This window comes from Talpa occidentalis, unplaced genomic scaffold (assembly GCF_014898055.3).
Source record: "Talpa occidentalis isolate TD23 unplaced genomic scaffold, MPIMG_talOcc4v2.1, whole genome shotgun sequence".
Lineage (NCBI taxonomy): Eukaryota > Metazoa > Chordata > Mammalia > Eulipotyphla > Talpidae > Talpa > Talpa occidentalis.
The window spans coordinates 139,778,304-139,790,884 of record NW_026555331.1 but is presented as its reverse complement, the minus strand read 5'-3'; the positions used below and the strand labels follow the sequence as shown (position 1 = coordinate 139,790,884).

At 40.8% G+C, this 12,581-nt stretch overlaps 1 long non-coding RNA gene across 7 annotated transcripts in view; it reads left to right on the top strand.

Annotated features, from left to right (window-relative positions):
* Positions 1–12,581, top strand: part of LOC119247014 (uncharacterized) — a 157,168-nt gene that overhangs the window by 10,655 nt on the left and 133,932 nt on the right. For 5 of the 7 annotated variants that reach the window (XR_008550858.1, XR_008550859.1, XR_005125637.2 and 2 more), the window contains exon 2: positions 10,302–10,396. The exons of 1 other annotated variant lie outside the window; for it this stretch is intronic. This is a non-coding gene — a long non-coding RNA (uncharacterized LOC119247014). Of the gene's footprint in view, positions 1–10,301; positions 10,397–11,004; positions 11,975–12,581 lie in introns of those variants that run through there. One more of the 7 variants, XR_008550860.1, reaches the window with a different exon arrangement.

The window sequence follows — 12,581 nt, the reverse complement described above, 5'->3', positions numbered from 1 at the left end:
CAGAATGTTTTCAAGATGCTTATTTTTCAATAATAGACCACATGAGATTCTGAACAACAGAAACAGCCCAACAACAGATTTGCTCTAAAAGGTTATTAAAGTGATTATCCATGTAAGAAATCATGCCTTATAAGAGCATGAAAAGCCTTCGTTCTTGCGTGGGGCGTGTGGTGGTGGCATAACGTTCTGGGCTCATTCTGTGCCCCATCGTCCCAGCCCCTTAATCTGGGAAGGGATCCCCTTCTGTTGAGGGGTGACCGCATCTCAGCAGTCTGGTTGGAAATACCCTTTTTCTGACTGTTATTTTTGGACAATACCAGTTGTTTGAAACCACTGACTTGGAATTGTATAAATACACAAATCACTGACTAAAACATCTCTTTAGAGCATTCTACTCTTCTGGAGTGAAAAGACCCAAGCTCTGGAATGATTCTGTATCAGGAACACGACTGGTCCTGGGCATTCCAGCTAAACTGTCTAGTGTATTTTGGATTGTAGCTCTTTTCGTGTTATTTTTCATGCATCGGAATCCTAATCCTCCACAAGGAGTCAAGGAACAGGCACAAGTAAACACGTCCTCTCGGGTGTCCAAAATGAAACAAAGGAAAACAAACAAACAAAACCTTTAAAGGTGTCTGGAATCCATCTGAAAGTTTTGTGGGCAGCTGGCCAGCTGTGGGCCTGTGACACTGGACGATCCATTTTTGGCCACTTTCCTTGTTTATTCTATTTTCTCCCCTTCCTTACTCTGCTCCCCCCCCCTTTTTTTGAGGGGGGGAAGCATAACTAGAGGGGATTAAGGTTATTTCTCACTTTTCCCGCGTTCTCTCCCCTATTGGCCTTTTCCCCATTCTTGCTGTGGATAGTCTAAGTTACCACAGCATTTTTTTAGGCTAATGGAAGACCAGAGCTAAAGACAGATTTTACTCCGATACTTAAGGCTACTGTAGTCTGTAAAATTCCACACTGGTGCAAACTATTTGCAAAGAGTTTAATATGTTTGCCTAGCATATTCCATGTTGACGGGAAAAATAGATGTGAAACATATAACTGTCCAGACTCTTCAGGATATTCAAGTAAGTTTCAGATCAAAGTTTGAATTTTGTGTTTAAGGACATTCTGCCAAAATTAGGTTAATAGTAGATAATGTATTCTTTCTATGTAATGAAATTTTTCATAAACATGTTGTTTGGGTCAAAATGTTCTAAAATTACTCAAACTCTAACCATGTTTGTCATGAAAAATATGACAGATTTTGTTGGATATGCAACTATTATGCTACCACTAAGGGTCAGAGTATGTTCTAGCTATAAGGGACTTTTAATTATTTTTAATCAATATAATTAATTTATATTTTATATATATTTTAGATGGTGCAACTTAAATACTTCTATGCTTCTGGTTAGTGGCATAGTTGACCATGATTTGCACTTCCACTTTTCTCTCTACTCTGCTTCTTTTGGACAGAAAGTTATTTATGAAATTTAGCGTTAAAATGGGCAAAGAGGCCTGAGAAGAGAATTTGAGTTCTAAACCTCATTTTGACTTTTAATTTGCTTCTTCTGAGATGCTGGACCTCAATTTTTGGAGAATTGAACATTAGGGGCCCTTCAAAATCTGTGACTTGTTCTCAGGTGAAAAAAATGGAATAGATAAGATTCTTCCTAATGTAGCTTTGCACAATTTCAATTTGTGTCCTCTTTCAAGCAGACATCGTTCCTGTGTTTCAGTAGGTATCATTTGCTTTTTTTTCTTGTTACTGAATCAGCTTCTCCAGTCAAACACAGGTTGTTGCTGTGTGTTGTATTCAAGGTGTCGGTTGCTTTGTATTCAGGTGTGTCCAGCAGCATCAAGGTGGAATAAACTCACGTTGAGAGGCAGTGCTCTTCTAGTTCCCTGCAGGAATATTGCATAAATAATTGAGAGGTACTTTCTTCAGAGAGCTTATTGCAGCCTTAGAAAGGTATGTCATCACATAAATAAGATGTAAGAGAACTGTGGAGAGTTCTAGGATTGCTTGATTGGGGTTTATGGAACCAACTTTTCCATTCTCGGTGGGGAAATCTGGCATTGTTTGTGTCTGAGAGGAGACAGTTGTAGCGATTCAGGAGGACAGGAGTTTAAAGTATTGGAGAAGAAGCGGAAGAAACTAGAGGTGCTTTTTCAAGACTAACCATGAGCTTTGAGACCCCCTCCCCATTGCTTAGCACTAGAGATCTAACGGCAGCTTAGCCTTTTGAATATTGAACTATTTGAATATATTATTTACACAAAAATAAATGGTACTAAGTTCCTTAATTGTGTGAAGAAACCCATTCTTGAGTCAACACTTGTGCACGCCTGTGACATGCACAGCACTGAGCTGGAAGGCATGGAATTACAGAGAGTTATTCAGCAAGAGCTTTTCCCGCCAGGTATTCACTCTGTCACTGGGTTTTTAATGCATTGGCCATGAAATGGTGAGATGCAGTAAATGTCTTGAGCACCCACGGAGTGGTCCAGACAAGAAGAAAGAGGAGAGGAAGACTGAGCAGTGGGGGCGGCTCAGGGAACCCTGGCATTTGAGCAGTTTGAAGGACCAGCAGTTAAGAAGGATCTTAAGAACTTGCTTTAATTTTCTTTTGGAGGTGGGGGTGCGCAAGGGATGCTGTTGCACGAGTCAGGATACTGGCTGGAATTGAGGACTAACCACTGTCTGTGTTAAGACGCAGACGAGGGGCTTCTTTGGGTGTGCCTGAGCTTTTTTTGCCCCAATTAAAACATTTTTTCCCCAGACCTTTAGTAAAATAGTGCTATGAACACCTATAATACCTTTCATCTAGATTAATCAACATATTGCTGTTTTTGCTACCACTCTACTTGCTATGTCTGTTTTAAACCAAATTTGGTGAGTGTGTATATTTACGTTATTGGCATAAACCAGCTTGGTGTAACTTGGCAGGTATCATGAAATTCCACCTCTGAATACCTGCTAAAGAGGATTTTTTTCTGTATAACCACAACACAATGATCGTAGCTAAGTTTAGCATTGACATAATAACAGGGTATGTTATGTAGGAATATTTAAATTTGGGGTGGAATGTGTATCTATTTTTCTTTTTTAAAATCAGGCAGACTTGACCAGCACGGTATGTATTGAATGTATTGATGGAACAGGAGCCTAGAGCCACAGAAACAGTTTACATATACTTTGAAAGTGATGTATATAGCTATAAAAATAGAAAGCGGAAACTCACTTTATTCCAATAGGCTGTATTGTTGAAAATACAATCCTCAGTAAGGATAAGGCATGGAAGAACATTAAAAAATGTATAAACATTTGTGTATACATGTAGATATAATGTCTCTGGAAGGAAATGAACTATGGCATTTTTCATCCCTCTAAAAGAAGAAGCCAGGCAGCTTAGCCTTTTGAATATTTAACTATTTGAATATATTATTTACACAAAAATAAGCAGTAGTAAATAAGTAAGTGTAGACTTAGTTGACTATTATCAGTTTTGTAGTGTGTAGGGGCACACATCTCTTTCTGATCTTAAGAAGTTTGGAGAATGAGACTTCTGAAACAAAGAAAATAGAGAAGGATTTTTATCTCTTCAATTTTGAAGGGGAGTTTGCTGTTTGTAAATGGTGGTAAGGGATGTTATGATGTAAGAAGGTATTTTTTTCAGGAGACGCTGGTGTGGACAGCAGGGACTTGATGGGCGTCTGATACTCAGGAAGTCTGGAAACTTCACACAGGAAAGCACAGAGGAAGATGTAGGAGTTTGTCTATTCCTCCTGGAGAAAAGGATAATTTTTTTCCTCCTCCAAGAAGGAGAAGCAAGAAGAGAATTTCGTGGTCTGTTTTGTTAGAGAAGCACAGAAGACAGCATATGGGAATCAGAGTGTACATATATACCTTCAATGATGTCAGATGTTCAGTGTGTTAAAAAAAAAAAAGCTGTGAAGAGAAAATGAACATGTAGGAATAATGTCTGGGTATTTTCTTGATTTTTTAAAAGGCATTCTTGAGTTTTATTCAAGATTATATGAACATTAAAAGAATCTTACTGAGTAAATATAAGGAATCTGTAATAAGTAAATTATTTCCATTTGATAGCAATTTTATTACTTTGTTTTTTGTTAAAGATTTATTTCATTTATTTATGCATACAAGAGCTGGGGTGTAGGCCACAAGTGTGTGTGTGGGGGATGAGAGGATTCACCAGAGACAGAGTGGGGAGCAGAACAGGCAGATCTACTGAAATCAACTGCTATAAGCAGCAGTGGACAAGACAGGAGAGGTCTGCTGTGCTGTGTGGGTCAGCTCCCACATGGGAGACTTAACCCCTTGAGCCACCAGGGAGGCCCAGCAATTTTATTATTTTGTTCAATAATTTTTATTTAACTCTGTGTGAGGTTTATTTTTCAGTGTTTTGTGACGATATTTCAAGGTTTTGAAATACGTTGCCGGAAAGGTTAAAATTAATTTTGGAGTTAACTCTGCCCCAGTTTATTTCCTGTGTTTGTATGATGAACACAGTTATTGACTGGTCCTTAATTAGCCTTTTTGCTTGAAGGCAATGTTTGTGAGTCAGTGAGTGTCAAATGATTCCCCAAGTTCATTAGGCAACCTGTGGTTAATAGAGACACAAGCTCAGCCCTCATAGATGCTTTGGAAAGTCAACATTCCAGCAGTGGTAGTTAGATTGCTGTCAGGGAGGGAGCCTGCCCGTGGCTCAAGCTGACCTTCAAGGAAAGAGGATCTCTGCCCCTTCTATCAGGTTTCTAGGGTATGACTGTGCAAGTGAAGAAATTTCTGTCAGTTCATTATGAAGCTCTGGGGATTGGGCGATAGCTTGAAGGAACCCAGCTATGCACACTTTCAGGAGATTGAATATCTGGGTGTGTGTTTTTACAGTGGGAGCTGTTCTGTGGCCAACTGTAGACTTCTGTTGCAAGGATGAAATTGGATCATAATTTGGTTTAGAAATAAGATGGGGAAGAGGAGGATATTTTTCAATAGATAGTCCTATCAAGACAAGGGAGTTTGAGGGAGAACTCTTTTGCACTCTATGCGGGCCATTTCGCCTGAAAACTGGGACCAAAAATCAAATCATCTTTCCTATAGTGTAGTGCTTACGAATATGACTTAATTCTTTCCGAGTTCCTTTGGTAAAGGTCCCATAACCCAAACCCAATACGTTACAGTACAGTGGAGAAAGAAAATAGTAAGCACTTGCCATGTGTTGGGCCGCTGTGCTAAGATGTTTTTCTTCCATAATTCCATTTAATCCTGTACCAGCCCCAGGAGATACAGGTGCTATGATGATTCGCATTTTATAGCAAAGACAATCAGAGCTTTAGGAAAGCTCAGGGCTGGCCCAAGTTTAGAGCCAGAGAAGCTTATGATCTTAGCTGCTTGTGATAGATTTTCTTTTACCCATTTCATCTTCTTTCTAGTTGTGTTTTCTCTGGGATGGAGCATGGTCCTTTTAAGACACTTCATCTTTCAAACACTTAGGAAATGCAGTTATTGTTCATGTAAGCACTAACTCTTAGGATGGTTTCGTTTTGAAGATTGCTGATCTTACCCATTTTGTGATCATTTTAAACAGTTTCATTTTTAGAGAATGGCTGTTAAAAATGGATAAAAGGTTGCCAAAACTCCAAGGCAAATGACAACTATTTTTACTTAGGTTCATCTATCGTTGATATTTTCCCCTACTTACTATTTGTGTGTATTTTCTTGCTCTCTATATATAGATACATGTTTTTCTAAATAATTTGAAAATGTTCCATATATCATAACCCTTTCCCTTGAACATTTTTTGTACAGTTCTTGTGAATAAGGAAATTCATTGCCCAGCAGTTACTACTTCATAAATTTATAGTTTATTTTTTACATTGTATATTTTCCCCTAATCTCCGAGCTTATCATGATTTTGTCAGTTGACCTAATAAAATCCTTTAAAGCATCCCCACCCCTAACTCCCCACCCCGGTCATATGAATTCCAGTCCAGAGTGATACATCACATTTAGTTGTCATATCTGTTTAATACTCTGTAATCTGGCATATTCCCACAGTTTTCCTTTGTCTTTTATCAGATTGACGTTTTTGAAGAATATAGAAGCTGTCCCATTTTCCCTCTCAATAAGAAGTAACTTTCGCAATTGTGTTTGTCTTACGTTTCCTCTTCATGAGATTTAGATTGTATAGTCTCGGCCAGAACTCACTTTCTCCCTCCTTATTTACAAAGTGATTTTTTTTTCAAAATCAGGAAATAACGCTGATAGAATAATAGTTATCTAAGTGCAGACCTTAATCAGTTTCCGTCAATTATCCCCCCAATGTCTTTACAGTAAGAAATTCCCAAAGTCTGGTCTCCTTTTGTCTGGAATAGTTCTCAGTCTTTGTGTTTCATGGCCCTGGCATTTTTGAAGAGCACTGGCCAACTTTTGCAGCGCCTGTCCTTCAGTTTGGGTTGCTAAGGTTTCCTCACAGGAGACTCAGGTTTGCCCCCTGAGGGGAGCACTACCCGAGGGGTACTGTGGTGTTCTCAGTGCATCACACTCAGCAGCCCACCGCGCCTGTGTGTATTCCCCATTGCTGCCTTGGACCACTGGCTCAGCTTGGGTCTGCCAGGGCTGTCCAGTGTCAAGTGATTCTTCCCCACTTTTCAGACAGTAACTGTCTTATGCAGTAATTTTTAGTTAACACACACTCCTCCCCAGATTCTCACTCTAGGCTTTAGAATCCAGGATGGGTGCCGAGTGGTGACTTTAAAAATACCATCATTCCCTGTTTTCCCACTAGTTGCCTTACTTATACAAAGAAAGAATATTCCCTCATTTTTCACTCGTTTATTTATATCCGTGCAGGCTCATGGATTTTTACTTTATTCTTACTTGATTATCCTTATCTTGATGCTCAAGTTGTCCCACATTTGGCCAGTGGGAGCCCCTTCAAACTGGCTCCCAGGTCCTTTTGGCACGTCCCCAGTGCTCCTTGACGTAGCCTTTCTGCTACAGAATGGTCCTCCTCTTGTGCTTTCTTCATGGCCACTTCTCCAAAGAGCTCCCTATGACAGTGCCTATTTCTGCAGAGCCTGGCCAAGAGTAACTTTTTTAAAAAAAAAAAAGATTTATTTATTCATTTATTTATTTATTTATTCATGGGTACAGGCCAGATGTGCGGGAGGGTGAGAGGATTCACCAGAGACAGAGTGGGGAACAGAACAGAACAGGCTGAGTGACTGAAATACACTGCTGAGGGGAGCAGCAGGCAAGACAGGAGAGGTCTGCTGTGCTATGTTGATAGCTCTGCGGCTGGCCAGGATTGAGCCCACTCTGCAGAGGCTGCGGACAGCTTCACAGTACTGCGCTCAACCTCCTGTGCAACTAAGGAGGCCCCAAGAGTCATTTTTTGTACGGTTTAAATTTTGCCAAACCTCATAGTCACAAAATAGCATCTCTGCGTATTTTTAATTTGTGTTTCTGTAATGAGTGAAATTGAACACCTTCTCATCTGTTTAAGGGGTGTGTGTGTGTGAGCACCTAGGTCATTTGCCATCTTTCTGTCCATCTTAATTTCCTAAAACTTAAGAATTCTTTATGTTTTATAGATCTGAGCCCTTTACCTGTGGTACAATGTGATTATTTTCTCCCATTTTATCTGTTACCATTTGTTTATGATGGGTTTGGAACATTTTTTATGTAGTCAAATTAATCTTTCTTACCCTTCCTGACTTTGAATCATAGTTAGCAAGACATTCCTTATATTGATATAAGGTCTCTGCTTATATCCTTCCCTGCCCCCCCCCAACCCCCGTGTCTATATGGCTGGCATTGTTTTACATTTAGAGCTCTGATTCATTGGGAGTTTGTTCTTGTGTATGGTTTGACGTATGGACCTAATTTTATCTTTTTCCGAATGACTAACCAGTTGTTTTAACCTTTTATTAAAAAGTCAATTTTGCCCCAGTGATTTTCGATGTCCCCTTTATCATGAGTAGCATGAAGCCTCAGTCTGTGCTCGCGTCTGTTCTGGACTTTCTCCATCACGACATGGGTCTGGCAGTCTACACACGGGCCTGGAGGTCTATACACGGGCCAGCTGGCCGCGCACTCTGCTGGTAGGGCCCCTGAAGTATGGCTGGTGTTGGAATCCCTCTAGTCCTACACTTAGTGTCCTCCTGGCTCTTAGTGCATGTTTGTTTCCTGTATGTCTAGCTTCTTAGAAACACTTGTTGGGACACTTAACTGGGACCACATTAAATTTATAAATTACCTAAATGGTCACCTGATATTTGTAAGATGGTGACTTTTCCTGTCCCAAATGATAATTGTCTATTGGTTAAAGTCTGCATATGTGCCTTTTTAGGACTGTTTTAAAGTTTTCCTCTGGTAGGTTTTACTCATTTGTTACTAAATTTATTTTTAAATATTTTATTTTGTGTGCCTTCCTTTTACCCCCTTCACTTTATTTCATGGAGATTGAACAGGTCAGGACAGAGGCAGTACTGGGATGGGTTTCCTAAGACGGATTCATGCTGGTCTGCTGTAACCTAATTTATTGTAACTTTTCCTCTGATGAATTTTATGTTGATTCTGATTTTTCCCTACCATAACTGCTGTGGAAACTATCCACATTCCTATATTCTGTTATGTCTACAGAACTGATTCTTGGAAGTCAAATTTCTTATTCAAAAACCATGTAGATATTTTGGTAATGTGGTCCACCAAATTGTCCTCTCAAAATCCTTAACACATTAAAAAGTCGAGTAAAGTTTATATGTCTATTATTAGAAGATATTAAAAAATTCCTTTGAAAGAAACCATGAAAATTCTAAGCAACGTTTTTAACTTTGTGTCCATAAGTATGGGAACTATGAAAATAATAAAGGGAATCTTCCTATTTACCCTGAATATAGTTTTGGAAATCAGATATATGTTTGTTTTTAATGTGTGAAAAAAATACAAAATTTCGCTGGTAGGTAGTTGTTAAGTTGAGCCTAAAAGTGAGTGTTGAATTTAGTAGAAAGAATCAAGGACATTTCATGTGAGTTTGGCCCAGACTAAGGTAGAGGCAGCATTTACAGTGTCATGTGAGGTCAGTAAAATAAGTGGCCTCACGCTGACGTAGAATGTTTGTGTTCAAAGATAAAGTAAGGGCAGTCAGTGGAAGACCTTGGGTGCCCAGGACTTGGATTTGATCCACTCAACAGCAGAGAGCCCTTCTGAATTAGTGCTCTATTGCCATGTAGCAGATTACCCCCAAATTTAGTGGCACAGAACACCAGTAAACATTACTATCTCTCATGACTTGTGTGGGTCCAGAATTTGGAAGCAGGAACCACCCTTGGCATATTCTCTTCCTTAGAAGCAAGACAGTAAGTCCAGTCCACATTTAAGGGGGAGGAGGGACTAAGAAGAGGAGTGAGAAAGGATCTGGGAGCATATTTGAAAACCACCCAACTGTTCAGAAAAGGAGGAGTGATGGTAAAATTTGGAAAGGGAAAATCACCATGGTGTTTAGAGGAAGATTAATCTGGTAGTGGCATCAAAGATGAATTGAAGAAAGGGAAAACTAGGAGGTGAAGTAGTTGGGCAGTAAAGTAATGGATGGAGCTGGTAAGGGGAGATGAGCGAGAGGTAGGGCACACATGGAGGATGCGGTAGAATGAGGAGAGAGGAAGATAAAAGTAATAAATAGTCTCAGGGTTTTCAGAGCTCCAGAATGAACCCGCATGTAATAACTGGAAAGAGAAACCAGTTTTTGAGGAGATAAGGTTTTTAGATAGTCAACAGGAAATTCCTAAGCCGTCAAAACTGAAGGACCAAGGCTCTTGTTGAAGAAACTAAAGGACCAAGGCTCTTGTTGAAATTTCTGGCCAACAAGGGACATTTCACACTTCTCACGCCAGAACTGATCGTTAGATTCTGGAAGGGATGCAGAGAGGGCCCAACCTTCGGGGAAACCGTAGTCTGAATGGAAGTAGGAAGAGGAGCTACAGCTATAGTGCCAGAGAGAAAGAAGAGTCAGCTGTGTTCTGGCAGGAATGAAGAGAGTGGTGTGATCAAGAGCGTCAGATGTTGCAGAATCTGAAGAGAATGCTGTTTGAGATTAATGCATTTGCCTGTAAGATTATTGGAGGCGGCAGCAGTTTAAGGGGAGTAGAACAAGTTTGGAAATTGGATTATATCACTTAATTCGATGATTAACTTTTTAAAAAGTGCTTGAGGTGGGAGGAAGAGTGGCTGGCATGCCTTTCCTCAGTCAGTTGTGCGACCTGACATTCTTCTTGCCTCATTTTAGCCCCACCAAGCCTCCCTGGAGTGGTACTTCTGCTTGCTTCTTGGATTGAGGGATGAAAGCTTTTTCCACATGCATTCGCGGGCAGTTTCTTAACTGTAAGTGAAATTAACTTACCCTTTTTTTTTTTTTTTTTACTTCACGTCTTGCTTTTAACTATTCTTATGTTCTTCCTCCCCCCCCCTTTAATTCCCTCCCTTCTCCACGCCCCTGGTTCCTGTGACTCTAAGATAACAGTTCTAAAGAGAGACCACCTAGTTTTCCTCTCCCTAACCTCCTAACTTCTAGCCTGATTCTATTATTAATATGCTTTATTAATTGAACTTGCAGGGATACAGTTAATACAGAGTAAATATGATTAAAACTGACAAATGTAAATACTGTGTTAAAAGATGATTTTGCATTCTTTAATGTTTATATCTGTCCATGTCTTTAATTTTTTTTTTTTTTTTTTTTTTTAAGATTTATTTATTTATACAAGCACTGGGTACAGTCAGAAGTGCGGGAGGGTGAGAGAATTCACCAGAGCCAGAGCAGGAAACAGAACAGGCAGACTGACGAAATACACTGCTGAGGGGAGCAGCGGGTGCAGCAGGAGAGGTCTGTTGCACCATGTGGGACCCTCGCCGGAGGCCGGGGATTGAACCACTGCTGCAGAGGCTGCTGGCAGCTTCACAGCCCAGCGCTCAACCACTGCGCCACCAGGGGAGGCCCTTTAATTCTTTTTCAAAGTGGTAAAATGATTCTCATTAAGATGGAGCAAGAACCCAAAAATATTTTTAAAAATACGTAGAATATTTCAAGGTTTCTACAAGGATTTGCAGAAAATCGGTCAAAGAATTGTGCAGTAAGACACTGACAAAACCTGAGCTTTTGCCACTGTGTGGTGTATTGATAATTATTACTTCATCTGTTTTCCTTTGGTAGGGTTAGTTTTCAAAACAAACAAAAATAACTTTGAGTCCACTAAAGACTTAAAAACTAAACGGCAATAGCAGCAATGGCCACAATTCCAAATTAAAGAGTAGATTTAATATGCCATGAAAAAAAGAACTATTGTTGATAAACAGAAGAAGGTATGATTGTTCTCAGTGACATCATCTTTGAATAAATAGGGCAGCACTAAATGGGGTAGCCTCGTTGTGCAGCACGCTTGGACTGTGAGCGCAGGCAGAGAAGAAAGGGGTCAGGGGACAGTGAGGAGAGGTCAGGGAAACCTGAGCCACAGGCGGGGCAGCTCAGAGAGTATGTACTGCGGGGGAGGCTGGAGGGCAGTGCAGGCCCCAGACCTGTAGCCTCTTCTGTGTGTCCGTAGGTGTGAAGGAGGAAGAAAAAAAGAGGTGAGAAGGTATATCCCAGGAGGTTGCTGATTGTGTTGTCTTTACAATTAAAGATCTGGATAGATTTGCAAAAAATTCTAACTGGACTTTACTGCTTGTACTTGGGCAGCTGATAAGACGTTCATATGGTTAGTTGACACATTTTCCTTTTTGCCTTTTCCCATTTGTCCTCTCCCGTGTTCTCCAACTTTGGACACAGATAGTCCTGGAAGCTTCTTCCAGTGGCCCCTTCCATTCCCAGCTCTCCACACCTTCCAGATTCATTGTTGTCCTCCATGCCCCTCTGTCTCCAGAATGGCCTGGATTACCTGTCACTGGGCTTCCACAGCATGTTGTGTAAGTGTCTATTTGTGTGTTTTCTCTACTAGGCTGGGTGCTCCTTAGCGGGAGAGAGTAAGTCTTATTCATCCTGTCCATGTGTCCTCACACATGTAAATGGCTGTTCAGTGAGCCAGTGGGTGATTTCCTATGCCTTACAGCAAACACACTCACCAGGGGCCATCGGTGTGACAGCAAAGTACCTGAGCCCTGAGGCTGGGGAGCTCTGTGACTGGAGGGAGAGAGACCAAGATTCTGGGGTGGGCTAAGTAAGGCAGAGTTCCTGTACTTGAGTTTCTTTGGAGAGTCGGCTTCAGTGATGGCCTAGGAACAAGAAACAGGTGAGTTTGCTGCCGTGCGCTAAGTGTTGCTGAAGAAGCCTGTGTACAGATTGCTCTGGAAGGGTGAAGTTAATTCAGTCTGGAAGGTCTGGGAAGATTGGCGTTGGAGTTGAATCTTGGAGAGATGTGGCTGCTCACCATATGGAGGAGGAGGAGTATGTACCAAGCTGTAGGAGTCTGAGGATCATTTTCTGAGACATTGAGCTGGAGCTTGAGGCTCTTGGGAGGAGGGGTGAAGCGGGGGGAGGGAGATGAGATTGAACAGAGCCTGTGTCTGATGCTGA